This window comes from Halichoerus grypus, chromosome 14 (genome assembly GCF_964656455.1).
Source record: "Halichoerus grypus chromosome 14, mHalGry1.hap1.1, whole genome shotgun sequence".
Lineage (NCBI taxonomy): Eukaryota > Metazoa > Chordata > Mammalia > Carnivora > Phocidae > Halichoerus > Halichoerus grypus.
Genome location: NC_135725.1, coordinates 73,407,559 through 73,422,028, shown reverse-complemented (window position 1 = coordinate 73,422,028; position 14,470 = coordinate 73,407,559). Strand labels below are relative to the sequence as shown.

The 14,470-nt window shown below is 37.8% G+C and overlaps 1 protein-coding gene across 12 annotated transcripts in view; it reads left to right on the top strand.

The window, feature by feature from the left end:
* PTBP3 (polypyrimidine tract binding protein 3) overlaps positions 1-14,470 on the top strand; it is a 127,535-nt gene that overhangs the window by 9,130 nt on the left and 103,935 nt on the right. The window lies entirely within an intron of this gene.

Genomic DNA, 14,470 nt, shown 5'->3' with positions numbered 1-14,470 from the left:
ATTGTTACGATTATGACATCATGTTAACAGTTATCTTTTAGATCAATTAAGAATAAGATGTATATTTTATTTTACCTTCATCTAGTCCCTCTCCCACAGTCTTCCTTTCCTTATGTGGATCTGAGTTTCTGATGTATATAATTTTCCTTCTCTCCAAAGAACAACTTTTTTTTTTTTTAAGATTTTATTTATTCATTTGAGAGAGAGAGAGAGCATACGCACGCACACACATGGGGGAGGTGAGGAGAAGCTGACTCCCTGTTGAGCAGGGAGCCAGACACGGGGCTGGATCCCAGACCTGGAGATCATGAATTGAGCTGAAGGCAGACACTTAACCATCTGAGCTAACCCAGGCTCCTCTCCGAAAAACTTTTTTTTTTTTCTCTTTTAACTTTTATTGCAGAGCAGGTCTACTGACAATCAATTCTCTTGGTTTTTGTCTGAGAAAGTCTTTATTTCTCCTTTACCTTTTTTTTTTTTTTTTTTAAAGTAGACTCCATGCCCGGTGTGGAGCCCAATTCAGGGCTCGGACACACATCAAGACCTGAGCTGAGACCAAGAGTTGGACACTTAACTTAATGAGCCACAGGTGCCCCATCCTTTACTTTTGAAGGATGCTTTTCATACAGAATTCTAGGTTACTGGGTGTTTTTTGTTTTTTTTTCTTCTCTTAATACTTTAAATATTTCATTCTATTTTCTTGATGCTTGCGGTGTTTCTGATGAGAAAGAAACCTGTAATTCTTACCTTTATTCCTCTCTATGTATGTAAGGTGTTTTTTCCCGTCTGTTTTTTTCCCAAGATCTTCAATATTTTCTTTATTTGGACTCTGTTCTTTGAAATAGGGTTTTAAGGGTTCTTTATATATTCTAGGTGTAAGTCCTTTTTTAGATATATGTGTTGTGAATATTTTCTCTCAGTCTGTTGCTTGTTTATTCATTTCTTAATGGTGTCTTGATAAATAGAAGAATTTAATTTTGATAAATTCCTTTTCCATTTTTTGGTTATGACTTTCTGTTCTTGTCTAAGAAATCGGCTTATCCCAAGGATAGAAAGATACTCTATTTATTTGTGTTAAAAAACCTGTACTTTTGGGACGCCTAGGTGGCTTAGTCGATTAAGAGTCTGCCTTTGGCTCAGGTCATGATCTCCGGGTCCTGGGATCAAGTCCCACATTGGGCTCCTTGCTCATCGGGGAGCCTGCTTCTCCCTCTGCCTGCCGCTCCCCCTGCTTGTTCTCTGTCTCTCTCTGACAAATAAATAAGTAAAATCTAAAAAAAGTCTGTACTTTGAACTTTTATAAAAGGTTAGGTCTGAGATGAATCTCAGATTTGTTTTTGTATGTGGTAGAGGTGGAGATTGACTTGTTTCCATATGGTTATCTAGTTAGTTCAGCACCTTTTGTTAAAAAGATTCTACTTTCTGTAATGAATTGTTTTGGTACCATTATTTGAAAATCAGCTCACCATTTGTGAGTGTGTCTATTTATGCACACTGAATTTTTATCCATTATCTATTTATTATGTTAATCTCACACTGTCTTGATAACAATGGATTTATAGTGTGTCTTAAAATCAAGTAGTGTAGGGGCACCTAGGTGGCTCACTCATTAAGCGTCTGCCTTCGGCTCAGGTCATGATCCCAGGGTCCTGGGATCAAGCCCTGCATCGGGCTCCCTACTCAGCGGGAAGCCTGCTTCTCCCTCTCCCACTCCCCTGCTTGTGTTCACTCTCTCTCTCTGTGTCTCTCCCTGGCAAGTAAGTAAATAAAATCTTTTAAAAAAAAAAATCAAGTAGTGTGGGTCCTCCAACTTTGTTCGTCTTTATCAATATTGTTTTAGCTATACTAAGTCATTTACTTAAAAATTTACAATTAGCTCATCAGTTTCTATTTAGAAGCTGGGATAATGACTGCAATTGCACAGACTATATAGGTCAATTAGGGAGAAATTGACGTTTCAACCATACTGAGTGTTGTAATCTGTAGAATAGAGTATTTCAATTTTTTAGGTCTTCTGTAATTTCTTTTAGTGCTGTTTTGTAATTTTCAGTGTACAGGTTTACATGTATATTTTAAATGTATCCCTTTTTTGTATGGCAAATTGTGTTCTTGTCAATATACAGAAATACTTCGCACATTTACTCTGTAACTTATTGCTGTTATTGTATTTTTTTAATTGCTTAGGATTTTTTTTTTTATGTACATGATCATGTCATCTGTAAATATAGTTTTATTTCTTCCTTCCCAGTCTGGATGATTTTTTTTCTTGCCTTAATTCAAAATTTAAGACCTCCAGTATGATGCTAAGTAGAGGTGACAACATCCTTATCTTCTTCCTGCTCATAAGGGAAAGCAGTCCATCTTTGTTAGCTGTAGGTTTTTCTTAGATGCCTTTCTCATGTTGAAAAATTGCTTTCTGTTCATTGCTGTTTTTTATTAACATGAATGGATGTTGGATTTGGATCTTTCAAGGAATTTGTACATTGGAGCTAAATTGTTGAATATACGGGCATAAAATTGCTCATATTTCCTTATCTTGTTAATCTGTCTAGGATCTGTAATGATTTCCATCTTTTCAGTTCTGATACTGGTAATTCATGTTTTCTTTCTTTCTTTCTTCTTTCGCTGATTGGCCTAGCTAGAGGTTTTCAGTATTACTGATCTTTTTCAAAAGGCAATTTTTGATTTCATTTATTTTCTCTTGGTTGACTTTTCTATTTCATCACTTTCACTCTATTATTAAGATTTATTCTCTTACATTTTCTGTGGGTCAGGAATCTAGGTATGGCTTAGCTGAGTCCTCTGACTTTGGGGCTCTTACATAAGAGTGTTATCAAGGTGTTGGTAGATGCTGCAGTCATTTTCTGTGGAAGAATCTGCTTCCAAGCTCACTCATATGACTGGCAGGAGTCTGTTCCTCCTAGGCTGTTGATCTGAGGGCCTCACTTCCTCATTTCTTGTTGGCTTAAGGCTGCACTCAGTTTCTTGCCACCTGGGTCTCTCAATAGTGCGCTTGCCTCAGCAACTTGTTTCTCCCAAGTAACCAATAGACAGAGTAAGAGTTAAGCCGAAGTCAGTCTTTTGAAACCTAATCTGGGAGGGGGCAACCTATCACTTTTGCTAAAGTATTCTGCTCTTAGAGGTATGTCACTAGGTGTAGCCTACACCGAAGGATAGGGTGTTACACCTGGGTGTGAATACTAGGCAATGGGGACCATCTTAAAGGTTTGCTTACTATTCCAGAAGAGAAATTGCAGAGTGGTGTAGGGGTAATGCACATGTTCAGCTTTACTAGATAGTTCCAGAGTACTAATTGGCAGTGTTTGAGAGTTACTATTACTACAAATTCTCACCAGCACTTGGTATTTTCACTTGAGATATATTTTTTTAAACATTTTATATATTGGGGCGCCTGGGTGGCTCAGTCGTTAAGTGTCTGCCTCCGGCTCAGGTCATATTCCCAGGGTTCTGGGATTGAGCCCCGTATCAGGCTCCCTGCTCTGCGGGAAGCCTGCTTCTCCCTCTCCCACTCCCCCTGCTTGTGTTCCCTCTCTGGCTGTCTCTCTCTGTGTCAAATAAATAAAATAAAATAAAAAAAGATTTTATTTATTTGAGAGAAAGAGAAGGAGAGACTGAGAGAGTACAAGCAGGGAGGAGAGGGAGAAACGGGCTCCCCGCAGAGCAAGGAGCCCGATGCAGGGCTCAATCCCAGTGATCATGACCTGAGCTGAAGGCAGATGCTTAACTGACTGAGCCACCCAGGCACCCCTCACTTGAGATGTTCTTAATGTAATCATTTTAGTGCTATATATTTTCCTCTAAACACAGCTTTAGCCACATCCCAAAAGTTTGATTTGTTCTGTTTTCATTTTTATCGAGAGTAAATAAAACTGCGAGAATGTAGGAGGTAATAAGTAACTTAAATGAAATGTACAAATTCCTTTAAAGACAGAAAATATTAAGTGACCAAAACTGACATGAGTTAGACAGTATTCCCTTTTATAAAAAGAGTTTGTATAAGATTAATGTTATTTGTTCCTTAAATCTTTCATAAAATTCGGTATAGCTATTTGTGGTAAAGTTTTTAATTATGAACTCAGTTTTTTAAAAAATAGATCCTATGTTAATTCCGATTTTAAATTTCTTTAGCTGTATCCGACAGATTTTGTTATACCAGTGCGTGCAGGTGTGGGGGAAGGGCAGAGGGAAAGTATCTCCAAGCAGACTCCCTGCTGAGCTAGGAGCCAGAAACAGGGCTGGATCTCACAACCCATGAGATCACCACCTGAGCCAAAACCAAGAGTTGTATGCTTAACCAGCTGAGCCACCCAGAGGCCCCTGATATACTGGGTTTTTATTTTCACTCAGTTTAAACTATTTTCTGTTGTGATTTCTCCTGTGACCCATGATTGTTTCTATGTGTGTGGTTTAATTTCTAAATATTTAAGGTTTTTCCAGATACCTTCATGTTATTGGTTTTTTTAATGTTACTTTGAATCAGTTTAGTCTTTTTACATTTCCTGAAATTTGTTTTTTGTTTTTTGTTTTGTTTTGTTTTTTATTAACATATAATGTATTATTTGTTTCAGCGGTACAGGTCTGTGACTCCATCAGTCTTACACAATTCACAGCGCTCACCATAGTACATACTCTCCCCAGTGTCTGTCACCCAGCCACCCCATCCCTCCTACCCCCCTCCACTCCAGCAACCCTCAGTTTGTTTCCTGAGATTAAGTGTCTCTTACAGTTTGTCTCCCTCTCTGGTTTCGTCTTGTTTCATTTTTCCCCCTCTCTTCCTCTATGATCCTCTGTCTTGTTTCTCAAATTCCTCATATCAGTGAGATCATATAATACTTATCTTTCTCTGACTTATTTCCCTTAGCATAATTACCCTCTAGTTCCATCCACATCATTGCAAATGGCAAGAGTTCATTTTTTTTTTTTTTTAAAGATTTATTTATTTATTTGACAGAGAGAGACACAGCGAGAGAGGGAACACAAGCAGGGAGAGTGGAAGAGGGAGAAGCAGGCTCCCCGCCAAGCAGGGAGCCCAATGCGGGGCTCCATCCCAGGACCCTGGGATCATGACCTGAGCCAAAGGCAGACACTTAGCGACTGAGCCACCCAGGCGCCCCAAGAGTTCATTTGTTTTGATGGCTGCATAATATTCCTGTGTGTGTGTGTGTGTGTGTGTGTGTGTGTGTGTGTGTGTGTGTATACCACATTTTCTTTATCCATTCATCTGTTGATGGACATCTAGGCTCTTTCCATAGTTTGGCTATTGTGGACGGTGCTGCTATAAATATTGGGGTGCAGGTGCCCCTTCAGATTACTACATTTGTATCTTTGGGGTAAATACCCAGTAGTGCAATTGCTGGGTCATAGGGTAGCTCTATTTTCAACTTTTTGAGGAACCTCCATACTGTTTTCCAGAGTGGCTGCACCAGCTTGCATTCCCACCAACAGTGTAGGAGGGTTCCCTTTCTCTGCATCCTCGCCAACATCTGTCGTTTCCTGACTTGTTAATTTTAGCCATTCTGACTGGTGTGAGGTGGTATCTCGTTGAGGTTTTGATTTGTGTTTCCCTGATACCCAGTGATGTTGAGCACTTTTTCATGTGTCAGTTGGCCATTTGGATGTCTTTGTAGAAATGTCTGTTCATGTCTTCCCCCCACTTCTTGATTGGATTATTTGTTTTTTGGGTGTTGTGTTTGATAAATTCTTTATAGATTTTGGATACCAGCCCTTTATCTGATATGTCATTTGCAAATATCTTCTCCCATTCTGTCGTTGTCTTTTGGTTTTGTTGACTCTTTGCTTTGCTGTGCAAAAGCTTTTTATCTTAATGAAGTCCCAATAGTTCATTTTGCCCTTGCTCCCCTTGCTTTTGGCGATGTTTCTAGGAAGAAGTTGCTGTGGCTGAGGTCGAAGAGGTTGCTGCCTGTGTTCTCCTCAAGGATTTTGGTGGATTCCTGTCTCACATTTAGGCCTTTCATCCATTTTGAGTCTATTTTTGTGTGTGGTGTGAGGAAATGGTCCAGTTTCATTCTTCTGCATGTGGCTGTCCAATTTTCCCAACACCATTTGTTGAAGAGACTGTCTTTTTTCCATTGGACATTCTTTCCTGCTTTGTTGAAGAGTAGTTGACCATAGAGTTGAGGGTCCATTTCTGGGCTCTGTATTCTGTTCCATTGATCTATGTGTCTGTTTTTGTTTTTGTTTTTGTTTTTAAAGATTTTATTTATTTATTTGAGACAGAGAGAATGAGAGAGAGAGAGCACATGAGAGGGGAGAGGGTCAGAGGGAGAAGCAGGCTCCTTGCTGAGCAGGGAGCCCGATGTGGGACTCGATCCAGGGACTCCAGGATCATGACTTGAGCCGAAGGCAGTCGCTTAACCAACTGAGCCACCCAGGCGCCCCTATGTGTCTGTTTTTGTGCCGGTACCATACTGTCTTGATGATGACAGCTTTGTAATAGAGCTTGAAGTCCAGAATTGTGATGCCACCAGCTTAGCTTTTCTTTTTCAACATTCCTCTGGCTATTCGGGGACTTTTTTTTTTTTTAAGATTTTTTTTTTTTATTTGAGAGAGAATGAGAGAGAGAGAGAGCATGAGGGGGGGAGGGTCAGAGGGAGAAGCAGACTCCCCGCTGAGCAGGGAGCCTGATGTGGGACTCGATCCCGGGACTCCAGGATCATGACCCGAGCCGAAGGCAGACGCTCAACCGACTGAGCCACCCAGGCGTCCCTATTTGGCGACTTTTCTGGTTCCATACAAATTTTAGGATTATTTGTTCCATTTCTTTGAAAAAAGTTGATGGTGGGGTGCCTGGGTGGCTCAGTCGTTAAGCGTCCACCTTCGGCTCAGGTCATGATCCCAGGGTCCTGGGATCGAGCCCCGCATCAGGCTCCCTGCTCCGCAGGAAGCCTGCTTCTCCCTCTCCCACTCCCCCTGCTTGTGTTCCCTCTCTCACTGTCTGTCTCTGTCAAATAAATAAATAAATCTTTTTTAAAAAAAAAGAAAAAAGTTGATGGTAGTTTGATAGGGATTGCATTAAATGTGTAGATTGCTCTAGGTAGCATAGACATTTTAACAATATTTGTTCTTCCAATCCATGAGCATGGAAAGTTTTTCCATTTCTTTGTGTCTTCCACAATTTCTTTCATGAGTATTTATATATTTATAGTTTTCTGAATACAGATTCTTTGCCTCTTTGGTTAGATTTGTGCCTAGGTATCTTATGGTTTTGGGTGCAATTGTTAAATGGGATGGACTCCTTAATTTCTCTTCCTGAAATTTGTTTTAATTTCAAGCATATGGTCAGTATGAATGGTCTATATACATTTGAAAAGAATGTATAGTTTACATTTGTTGAGTGTATTGCCTTATAAATGTCAGTAAAATAAGCTGTTTGAAAATTCAAGTCTTCTGGGGTGCCTGGTTGGCTCAGTCAGTAGAGCATCCAACTTTTTTTTTTTTTTAGATTTTATTTATTTATTTGACGGAGAGCACAAGCAGGGGGAGCAGCAGGCAGAGGGAGAGGGAGAAGCGGGCTCCGTGCTGAGCAGATAGCCCGACGTGGGACTCAATCCCAGGACCCTGGGATCATGACCTGAGCCGAAGGCAGATGCTTAACAACTGAGCCACCCAGGCGCCTGAGCATCCAACTTTTGATCTTGGAGGTTGATCCCCTATTGGGTGTACAGATTACTTAAAACAAACAAACAAACAAACAAACAAACGAAAATTCAAGTCTTCTGATATACTTACTGCGATTTTCCTTTTGTTCTGTTAAATTACTGAAGGAGGAGAGAATATTGGCATTTCCAGCCATAGTTACGGATTTTTTATTTCTTTGTAGTTGTGACAGTTCTTGCTTTATTGTGTAAAGTGTCCCTCACTTTGAGTTTATCCACTCCTTTGTAGCTAGATTTAGGTTGTTTGTTTTTGGCAGGAATACCACAGAAATGGTGTTATCTTCTGAGTGTATTGTATCAGAATGCAAAGGATGTTGATTTGTCCTATTAGTTGTAATGTTAATTTTGATCACTTGGTTAAGGTTGTGTTTGCCAGGTTTTCCACTGTAAATTTATTGTTTTTCCCTTGAAAGTTTGGTTAATCTCACCTGTAAAGCCATCTGGGCCTGGGTTGGGAATAGAAGACGGGAGGTCTTTATTAATTCAGTATCTTTAATTTGTATGGTTTAATTCAAGTTCTCTGTTTCCTCTCTCACTAATTTCAGAATTTTATATTTTTCTAGGAATGCATTCATTTTATTATTTATTTTATAAGTTTATTCTGCAGTTCATAATACTCATGTTAATTTTTAATCTCTGTAGTCCTCAGTTATTCTTTTTTTGTTCTGAATTGTTTGTTTCTTCTGTCCTTGATCTGTTATGCTAGAGGCCCAGGTATTGTTTTAAAAGAACCAGTTTTTGGTTTTTATTAATCCTTAAGTGATTTTTTTCAGTTCTTGATTTCATGGTTTTCTGGTCTTTAAAATTTTTTCTTTATGTTAGTTTGGGTTTGTTCTCTTGCTCCTTTTCTAACTTCTTTGAATTGGATATTTAACCCACTTATTTTTAAATTTCCCTTTTTCAACTGTAAATGTATCTTAAAGTATTAAAGCTGGAAACCATAAGTTTGTATTTTCATTTTATTATATCTTAAGTATTTTTACATTTTTATTATGATTTTAAAAAAATGTCCTTTTTAACTCAAGATTGTTTACTGGTGTTAAAATTTTAGTTTCCAAACATTAGCTACTTTTTTGTTATTATTTCTAATTTTATTGTAGGGTTTCCGTTCAATATATTCTTTTGGATTATATTGAGATTTCTTTCTTTTACAAACTAATGTAGGGATTGGCAAACTATGACCCAAGGGCTAAATAGTTCACTGCCATCTGTTTTTATACATCCTGAAAGCTTAAATGCTAAAATGGCTTTTACACTTGCAAATAGTAAAAATAAATAAATAAATAAGTAAAAATAATCGGAAGATTACTGTGTCTTATGACAAGTGAAAAATAGATGAGATTTGTGTCTCAGTGTCTGTAAATGACGTTTTATGGAACACAGCCATGCTTATTCATTTTCATATTGTCTGTGGTTGCTTTTGTGTATTGTGGCAGAGACCATATGACCTGCAAAGCCTAAAATACTTAATATTTGACCCTTTACAAATAAAATTTGTCAACCTGATACAGTATCTTTTTTTGTGTGTATTCTTAGCTGGATGTCTCTTTCTGCAGTCAACGTATCTATTAACTCAAGTTATTGATTGTATTATTTGCTTTTTTTCTGGTCATATTTTGTATGTTTGTTCTATTTGTAAGAGGCATGTATTAACATTTCAACTCAACTGTTGATTTATCTTTTTTCCTTATATTTCATCATAATGATGATCCAGAATTTTAGTTTTGGATTGTATGTATTTCTCATTTTCTCTAGGATTCAACTTTTTTTTTTAAGATCTATTTATTTTATTTTATTTAAGATTTATTTATTTGTTTATTTGACAGAGAGAGAGATAGCGAGAGCAGGAACACAAGCAGGGGGAGTGGGAGAAGGAGAAGCAGGCTTCCCGCCGAGCAGGGAGCCCGACTCGGGGCTTGATCCCAGGACCCTGGGATCGTGACCCGAGCTGAAGGCAGACAGACGCTGGGCTTGATCCCAGGACCCTGGGATCATGACCCGAGCTGAAGGCAGACAGACGCTTAATGACTGAGCCACCCAGGCGCCCCTAAGATCTATTTATTTTAGGGGGGGGAGAGTGTATAAGTGGGGGGAGGGGCAGAGGGAGAAAGAGAGGGGAAGCAGACTCCCTGCTGAGCATGGAGCTCAGGACCTTGAGATCATGACCTGAGCCAAAAACAAGAGTTGGAGGCTCAACCAACTCAGCCACCCAGGCGCCCCTCAACTTTTTTTTTTCTAACAATATAAATTTCAAGATATCTGATCAGTTTCTTTTATATCTCTCACATCATCTCTTAGCTTTGTTTTTCAGTTGATCTGAGTGCTTTTTTTCCAAAAAAAAAAAAAAAAAAATACAACATTTTGTGTTGTGTGTGGCAAATTTGGTGAGGCTTATGTATCTCTGAGAATATTTTTAGGCAGGAATAGAATTCAAAAACCTTTCTTCCAGCTTGTCCTCACACTGAGACCTTTGGGTTCTCAACTGTAGTTTGTAGCTACTTGTCTCCATCATCCCTCCCCCATGTACTAGTTCAAATTGGCCTTCAGCTTCCTCAAGGTTTCTCTCTCATTATTTTGGTTCCTTAAAAAACCACACATGTGCACGTTCTCCATGGTTTTGGAGATGGGAATTAACAGTTCATGTTAATTTGCTAATTTCAGGCTTCAGATTAACCTGTTTATTACCAAGTACAGTGAGTACAAAGGACCATCACCTAGATACATTATTGTGAAATTTCAGAATTCCATGAAGACATGACTGTGAAAGCTTTCAGGAGGGAAAAAACAAGTTACCTTCAAAGAAATAAATGTCAGACTGGCATCTTACCAGCCACACTATGTGCTAAATGAAAATGGGACAGTGTTTATAATTTTCTTAGGACAATTTTAACCCAGAATTTTTTTTTTTTTTACTAAGTCAGATGTTTAATTATGAGGGTACAACTATGAAGATAGAATTTTCAGACATGCATGGATCCAGAGAGTTTGCTTTGTGTTTACCATCATTTTAGGTGGTTACTTAAAGATATTCTCTGGCAAAATGATCAAGTAAGCTAAGGACAATGAAGACACAAGTTCAAAAAAAAGTTGAGCCAACCCAGAAGACTAAAAAGAAAACTTGTTCAGAAGGCCTAGAAAGCATTCTGGTTTTTTTTTTTTTTTTTTTAGAAAGCATTCTTGATTGAAGCAGGAGGAAGCAGAAAAAGAAAGGAAATCATGAGCTAACTATGAACCAAATTAGAATGTGGTGTGATATTAAGAGATTGACCACTTGATCTTCATTCTAGGAATTTTTTTTTTCAAGTGGTCCTAATTTTGTGACATTAGACTGTAAAGAGTGAAATGTGATAAGGTATATGTTTCCTTGAACAATATTTACATAGTCATAAAAATGTAAATGCTGTTTAATGAATTTTTAGCTTTGAGTCAAACTTGGACAGGATATGAGTGAAGGAAGCCTAGAATGCTCTTGTTGCAGGCCAGAATGTAACAAGTATAAAGATAAAAAATAAAAGTGAAGCTGGCAGAGGCAGGGAAGGAGACTTGCCCTAACAGCTCTGTCTTTCAAAATGGAGAATTAAGAGGTTGTCAAATTCACAAAATAAGCAATAAAACTATACAGTTAGTATTTAAGAGTTAAAGGTAAATTATTTAAGAATTAAAATTAATCGCATATATTTCAAACATTAAGAGGACAAGAAAATGGAAAAGTTTAAGAGATAAATTTTTAAGGTTTCATATTAGAGTTAAGTTGGTTTATTTTTAAAGTTGATAACTCAAAAGTAGTGGTATAACCATATTATCTAGGGTTATAGGGACAACCATTAGACTGAGAACTGTTTAAAGATTAGGATTGGGGTGGAGGGATTTGCTTTATCATATAAACTTCTTTGTAATAGTTGAGATAGAGCATGTATTTGATGAAAGTAAAAATTTATAAATAAAAGTTAAAAGAACAGAATTAATTCAACAAAAAATAAATTCAACCATGTGTATATAGAGAAGTCTCATTTGCACTGTTGTTCTCCTAGTCTTCCCCCCAAAGGTAACAATTTTATTAGTTTTTCATTTACTTTCTAGTACCCTTTTTGCAAGTAAAGGCAAGTATACATATTTTTTCTTCCTCTTCCAATACAAAAGGCAGCATATTTATATCCACTGTTCTTCACTTTGATTTTCTCAATAAAACAGAGGGAATCTTCCTCAGAGTTCCTTCCCCCTTTTCTAATTTTTTTGTTAAGATTTTATTTATTTTTTAAGTAATCTCTACACCCAGCGTAGGGCTTGAAGTCACAACCCCGATATCAAGAGTCACATGTTCTACGTACTAATCTAGCCAGGCACCCGATTCTAGTTTTTTTAACAGCTGCAAAATATCCTGTGGATATAGAAATTAATTCATTAGGTTCTCTATTGATGGACTCTTACGTTATTTACAATATTGTGCTATAATAAACAGTTCCACATGAATAATCTTTAGATATTTAGAGGGTGTGTTTGTGAAGTAGAGTCTAGACATGGGATTGCTATATCAAAGTTTAAATGTGTTCCAGGTAAATAGTACCAGAAACTCCACTGGGATGGTACTATTTTGCAGAACCCAGTTCTTGGTGAGATTGTGCTGTTGAACTTTTGGATTTTTGCCAGTCTTATTGGTGAGAAATGTTATCTCAGTGTAGAGTTTTGTTTTGTTTTGTTTTTTAATACACGAGTGAGGTAGAGCATATTTTTATATCTTTAAGGGTTGTTTGTATTCCCTTTCTTTTGGATGTTGGTTCTTGTCCTTTTACCTCAATCAGTCTTTCTTTTCAACATAGAAGCTCTTTGTAAATTAGGGAAGTAAATCCTTTGTCTACAATGAATTGAAGATATTTACTCCCAGTGTGTCATTTGACCTGCTTATGAAATTTTCTGCCATGTGGAGCCTTTTGATTTTTGAATAATTGAATTTTATGTATTTGTGTGTTTGCTTATTTTTAGTATAACTGGATTTTGAATCATAGATAACAGGCTCTCCCTAGTCAAGTCTTATAAAAGAATTCATTCATTTTTTTTTTGAATACTAGTATGATTATTTTTCACATTTAGATTTTTATTCATTTGGGGTTTATCCTGGTGTATGGTGTGAGGTATGGGGTCAACTTTATCTCTTTCCAGATGACTATCCAGTTTTCCAGATATCATTTATTATAAAGTCCATTTTCTCTACTGTAAATTGATGATATACTTTGGTACTTTAGCTGTTGCAAATGTAATATGACCATAGGTATAAGACCCTGGTCATTCTAATTGTCAGTTAACCTGAGAGAGAACAATAGGGCAGGGGGGAGGGAAGCTTCCTTCTAAATAATAATAGCTACTAAATCCTTTATGTGTATTTTTATGTGTAATCATCACAACACTATGAGGAAGATGTTTTTATTTTCATCTCAGATAGGAAACAGGAACAGAGAAACCAAATAATTTATCCTTCACTTAGAGAATAGTGGAGTCCGGATTTAAATCCAAAGAGTGTGATTCCATAGACCTGTGCTGTTTAACACATTTAACCCTACAACACTGTGTCCCATTTCTGATCTTAGTGGAGGCAGCACAGAGGCTCCAATTTCTCCTCCTTTCAAATTCATTGCTAATGCTGCTGTAGCAGCAATGGCGATGGAGATAGAACCTAAACAAAAGAAGGGTGTCTGGGGTCCAGCCTTACAAGAGAGCTGCAAAAAAAGTTAAGATTTGTTTGGCCATTTGGGTTTGGCAGGTGTACAGAAAATAGTTAATGTAGCAGGCTAGAGACTGCTATCCTTAGGAAGGCTGTTTGTAAGGTTGGCCCTTGGCTAGAATCCTGGCTGGTAAAGAGTTCCCTACATTGATATGACTTGTCCTTAAATGATAAGAGTGTCTTATTATTCCTAGAGTGTTTGTATAAATGATATGGTTTATACTTTGTCTCTGGGAGTCTGGAATTTTGGTACATGCTAGGCATAGGGTATCTGTGTGACCAGCTCCCAGTAAAAGCCCTGGGCAGTGAATCTCTAATGACCTTCCCTGGTAGATAACATTCCACGTATGTTAGTTATCACAATTCATTGCTGGAGGAATTAAGTGTGTGTGGCTCCACTGGGAGAGAACTCTTGGAAGCTTGCACTTGGTGTCCCCGGATTTTGCCCCAATCACCTTTCTCTTTTGCTTGCTTTGCCTTGTATCCTTCCATTGTAATGAGTCTTAGCTATGAACACAACTTATGTCAAGTCCTTTGAGTCCTTTTAAAGAATTATTGAACCTGGAGTTGGTCTTGAGGCTAATTCTAGACTTCGACATTAAAATGTTGTGATTTGGGCAGTAGGGGTATGTGTGTATATGTGAGGGTGGGAATTGGAGAGAGGGAGAAAATAAATGAATTTATATAGAATTTGAGATTCTTATAACTTTGGGAGGTTAGCAGCTGAGACTAACATCAGAGGAGAGTTTCCTTTCTTACGTGCAGAAGGAATACTGGCAGATTAACAGTGGTTTGTGCTCAGTCACTACTGCAGACAGGAACTTTATTCAGCAGCTGTATTGCTAGTGATGACATTTGGAGCAACAGCATCGACAGTCGTGGAGCAGTGTAGTAGCTGCAGAGAGTCAGCCTCTTAGACTGAGCTAGCCCTCCTCAGATTTTAGGGTTTGTTATTTAAGAGAGGACTTCTGCTTACGAAAATAAGACATTTTCTTGAGAAGTTGTATGACAGTTGTGGGTGAAAGAAGAAAGAGCCAAATCCATAATCATAGGTTTT